The sequence below is a fragment of the Tupaia chinensis genome, unplaced genomic scaffold (genome assembly GCF_000334495.1).
Source record: "Tupaia chinensis unplaced genomic scaffold, TupChi_1.0 Scaffold000532_1, whole genome shotgun sequence".
NCBI lineage: Eukaryota > Metazoa > Chordata > Mammalia > Scandentia > Tupaiidae > Tupaia > Tupaia belangeri.
In genome coordinates this window covers 8907432-8912950 of record NW_006160045.1, presented here as the reverse complement: position 1 = coordinate 8912950, position 5519 = coordinate 8907432, and the positions used below count along the sequence as shown (strand labels likewise).

General features: G+C 41.1%; 1 long non-coding RNA gene across 1 annotated transcript in view; it reads right to left on the bottom strand.

Moving 5' to 3' along the window:
• Window positions 1-2677, bottom strand: part of LOC114009432 (uncharacterized) — a 6551-nt gene extending 3874 nt beyond the window's left edge. The window contains exon 1 of the long non-coding RNA XR_003550844.1: window positions 2615-2677. This is a non-coding gene — a long non-coding RNA (uncharacterized LOC114009432). The remainder of the gene's footprint in view (window positions 1-2614) is intronic.
• Between the last annotated feature and the right edge of the window lie 2842 nt (window positions 2678-5519).

The following is a 5519-nucleotide window of genomic DNA, read 5'->3' as shown; positions in this document are numbered from 1 at the left end:
TTTCCCTTTGTGTTCGCCGTTTGGTGAATTACTGGAAGATGACGATTCTGGCCAAAAGGCCTCACTTTCCAGAGGAGGAAACTATGACTCAGAAAAGTCAACAAACCTGTGCAAGGGCACACCCAGCCAAAAAGGGCTGGGGCAGAAACTCCAGCCCAGGTTTAAGGATTATAAAGCATATGCTCTTTCCACCCATTTTGTCCCCAAGCAGCCTCTTGGTTCTCCTAGCCATCAACATCTATTCGCTGCAGATAATTAATATTGCATGAGCCCACTGTCATGTCAGCTGAAGAGGGCCCAGACTGCTCGCAGTATATTGGGTCGTCAGAAAAGTCATGACATGTTTCTCTATGCTTTTCTATGCATCATGACTTTTCTGATAACCCAACAGCTCATGGGCATTCTGTCTGCATTATGGGGGCAAAGAACAGCTGTCCCTACTTACACTGGACACACTGCACAGGCAGTCTCGTCCTTGTCTCTGGCCCTTTGAATCTTTTCTCCATGACCCTTTGAACAAAGGCTGGTCTGTTCTACTTTTGGTGCCCTCTCCCGGATTGTGTAGGACTGCCTGCGTGTCTTCCTTTCTGGGACTGTCAGAATATTCACTTTTAGATTAAAAAAAAGGCAGGATCACTATAATCTTGATGCTATACTTAGCACAGCACCTTGTGCAATTAAATCTGCTTTAAACATGTTTGAGAGTGATGATATCAAATATTTGAGATGAATATTGAAAATCAAATTTGCATAATTATTTTAAATTTCTTAAGAGCAAGAGCATCTTAATTGATGGTACAATATAAAACCTATTTAGAGCACAGTACTGTATTGAATTATTTCATTCATAATACACCTACATAAATGACTACAATTACATTCGAATATTCTTTCCTTTTAAACAGAGAAAATATGACTACAACACAGGTTTGTTGGAATGTTGTACAGAGTTGGCTGGATAGTTATTCAACGAACTCTAAATATCTTATGTTTTTAATTCATAAAGTCAAATTAGAAATTTCTATTAATAATGTCTTCTTTTTTACATTCAAAAGAGCAACATGAATTCCTGTCAATTACTTTGAAAATATTATTGCTTATTAATACCAACCATATCTGAAAATACTACAGATAAAGATTCTATCCTTGACCAAACTCCAGCCAGATCCCCCAGGATCCTTTTTCAACTAGGCCTCAACCCTGGCCTTTAAAATTTGCACAAGCACTAACATAGTTTCACCAGCTGATGGCTGGCCTCTTCCTTAGAACGATGTTGCCCCTTTGAAATTGCCTAACTCAGAAAACTTAAGGCGGCCAAAGGAATCCACCATTTGTCTCGATCAAGACCTGAGGCCAGGCCTCTGTCTCTCAGCCTCTATGGAGACCTCCCTGGGTATTCCAGGCATGCGAGTGCCCCATGCTCAGGGCTGGCAGAGGCTGAGGGTGGAACGCCTTGACAAGATTCTGTCAGAGGTGCTATATCTCTTGTCTAGTTCTCTCTCTCTGTCTCACTCACAAAATAAACAAACTTAAAAGAGAAAGGTTATCTATGATACCAGGCACAGATGGGAGGAGAGTGTGGGAAATGGGAGAGGGGGACTCAAGGAGGAAAAAAGAAAAAAGTAAACTATTCAATGTGCTCCCCCCAAAAAAGAAAATTAGCTGTTGATGACAATCCATATGGTAATTTATTTGACTGGACTAACATACAGGGTCTTCTTGCTGGAAACACTCATTTTCAATATCTTAAAGATATTTGGTGATTGAATGTAGAAAATAAAAAGAAAAAATAAAATAAAAATAAAATTTTTATCTATTGCCTAAATAAATGGTCAAAATGTGTTAGTTTTTAAAAGATCTTCTAAAGAAAAATATTTACAGTTAAGGTAGGGAATGATTTGGTATATGCTAAATAAATGCAGTACAGTATTTATGCCAAAAAAAAAAAAAAAGTGTTTAGGCTAGAAGATTGTGACTAAAGCATCTGATGAATACCTGAAGTACAGGAACCTTTTTTTTAGTTTTGCTAAAGGGCATGGGCACTTGTCAGAGAGAGAGGGAAAAATGAGAAATCACCCCTCAGTGGGGCTTCCATTATCCTCTCAGGATTTGGGGCATGTACACACATGTGCCCAGCATGTTTGTCAAGCTGTCAAGTCCAGGACTCAAATCAAGCAGTAGGCCATATGGGATCCAACCACCTTAATCCAATGCCACCAGCTGGCCCAGAATTAGCTTTTTACTGAAACAAAATTTCTCTGTTTATATGTGTGTGTATAAGGAAGAAAATTGACCCAGCAATATAGAATATCATAGAGCTGACTTGAATACCTGCAGTGCAAATTGCAACTGCATGATAATAATGATGCATTCTTTCTCTAAAGAGACTAAAGGGCAATTTTTGTCACACATATTTACAGTACAACTCCAAATGGCTTTATATAAAGTATAGCTCAAAAGTTTGTTAATTTCCTTGGGGGACCAGGAAGGAAAGAAGTCCTTCCTGCCAAGGAAGTCCTTCGAATCACTTGAGCAAGCTCTCGGCCCTACCACACAGACACCATGGCCTCCCTTCAGCCATAGCTTTTAAATCCATTTTTCAGTAAGTACTTACCTGATCTGCACCGCAATCTTTAATGGTTTACCTACAGGTCAGGATGGACTGAGGATGGATCCGCCAAGGCTGTAAGAAGAAAGTACTGACTTCAGACGGAGAACTGTGGGGAGAGGGGCACGTGCCATGCTCTACCATTTGACTTAGGGTTCTTGAAGGTCATAAGGCCACCCATGCCCCTATTGAAACGAACTCAAGTTGTTTGACCATACGCTCAGGAATGTTTTATGACTTTGTTTCCTATAGGTAAGATTTAGGTCACTTCTGAATGTTTGTTTCCTTTGCTCACGTGCCAAAATGTTAGAAAATCTGAATATGTGTCATCCTTGGAGATATTGGGGATTTGGGTTCCAGACCATCAAAATAAAGCAAATATTGTGACAAAGCAAGTTACACAAATGTTTCGGTTTCCTGGTGTGTGTACAGGTTATGTTTCTACTATAGAATAGCCTATTATGTGTGCAGTAGCATTATGTCTATAAAACAATGTACATGCCTTAGTTTAAGAATTCTTTATTGCTAAAAAATGCTATTACCTAAACCTTCAGCAAAATGTATTCCTTTTGCTGGTGGAAGATCTTGTCTTGTGTGGTTTGAGTCCCAGCTGTAGTGGCATAAAAAAATACACAAGGCATGTGTGCATGCATGCCCCAAATCCAGACAGGATAGAGAAAGGAGGAAAGAGATTTCTTTATGACTGAGTCACATGGGGAGTGCTTTTTCCCTCTCCCTCTCTCCCTCTGTCTCTGTCTGGAGAGTGCACATGCCCTCTGGCAAATTACAAAAAGAACAAAAACATTCTGAGTATATGTGCATGCCCAGAATCCCGACATGATGGAGAAGGGACTCCAGCATGACCACATCCCACAGGGGGACAGGGGGATAGTTTCTCCCTCTCTCTGTGTCTCTGTCTGTCTCTCTGGGAATGCATGTGCCCTCTGCCTCTGGCCATTTAAGTAAATGAATAACAACCACGAAATTTGCCACATCCGTGGACTCTTGCTTTCCTGAAAGAGTGCTCCGAGGCGGGTGGCGCTGATTGCTAACATTTACCCACAGTACAACTTCTTTCCCAATTGGAATCAGTCCTTTCAAATCTTTCAGTTGCTTTATCAACTAAGTTTATGTAATATTTTAAATCCTTTGTTGTCACTTTCAACAATGTTTACAGCATCTTCACAAAGAGTATATTCCATTTCAATAAACCACTGTCTTTGCTCTTCCATGAGAAGCACTTCCTCATCCCTTAAGCTTTTATCGTTAGATTGAAGCAATTCCGTCATATCTTCAAACTCCACTTCTAATTCTGGTGCTCTCGCTATTCATCCCACATCTGCAGTTACTTCCTCTGCTACGGGCTTGAATCTCTCAAATTCAGCCAGAAGGGTTGGAATCAACTTCTTCCAAATCCCTGCTAATACTGGTATTTTCACCTGTCCCTGAATCGTGAGTGTCCTTCCTGGTATCTAGAACAGTGAATCCTTTCCAGGTTTTCAGTAGCTTTTTCTCAGATCCACCAGAATTATCACTATCTGTGCTAGCTGTAGCCTTACAAAATGTATTTCTTCAATAGTAAGATTTGAAAGTCGAAATGCTTTCTTGATTCATGGGTTGCAAAATGAATATTCTGTTAGCAAGCCCAAAACAAATAAACAAAAACAAACAAAAACCATGAATCTGCTTGTACATCTCCATCAGAGCTCTTAGACTGCCAGGTGCACTGTAAATGAGCATAAATATTTTGAAAGGAATCTTTTCATCTGAGTAGTAGGTCTCAACAGTGGGCTTATTCAGTAAACCAGAGCCAGCAGGTGGTGTTGGTGGTTAAGGACACTGGACTCCCACATGGCTGAAGGTGGTTTGAGTCCCAGATCTGGCAGCTTCCTTTCTCACTTTCCCAGTGTCTCTCCTCCCCGCCCCGCCCCGTCACTCTCTGGTCAAATTTAAATAACTAAATAAAGTTAAATAAAAATAATAATTATTTTTAAAATTTTTCAGTAAGCCATGTTATAAACAGCACATACTGAGATCCATGCTTTGTTGTTCCATTCATAGACATACACAGAGTAGATTTAGCATATTGCTTAAGTACCGTAGGATTCGGGGAATTGTAAAGAAGCCTTGATTCAAATGAAAGCCACAAGTTGCATTAGCTCCTTAACAAGAGAGTCAACCTATCCTTTGAGGATCTGAAGTCAGGCATTAATTACTCCTCTCTGCCTATGAAAGCCTTACATGGCATATTCCTTCCGTAGAAGGTTGTCTTATCGATGAAACTTGGCTGTTTGGTGTAGCCACCGCCAACGATCTTAGGCACATCCGGATCGTTTGCTGCAGCTCCTACACCAGCACTTGTTGCTTCACCTTCCACTTTCGTATCATGAAGATGGCTTCTTTCCTAAATCTCATGGACCATTCTCTGCAAGCGTCAGACTTTCCTGCCACAGCTTCCTCACCTCCCTCAGCCTTCACAGAACTGAATCGTTAGGGCCTTTCTCTGGATTAGGCTATAGATTAAGAGCATGTTGTGGCTGGTTTGATCTTCTAATTCTGACCGCTGAAACTCTCCATATCAGAAGGCTCTTTGACTTTCTCATCGCTCATGTATCACTAGCATAGCATTTTGAATTTCCTTCAAGAAATTTTTCTTGGGACCAGCAGTTAGCATAATGGCTATATCGCTGGACTCCCATGTAGTCCACTGTGGTTCGAGTTCCGGACCCAGTGGCTTGAACTCACGCAGGGCGCCTGTGCGTGCGTGCCCAGGATCCCGTGAGGATAATGGAGGAGAAAGGAGTGTGGCGTGGCCATTCCCCCGGGGGGTGATATGTCCCTTTCTGTCTGTTTCTCTCTGTCTAGCAAGCACATGTGCCCTATAGCAAAAACCTCTCAAAAGAAAAAAAAA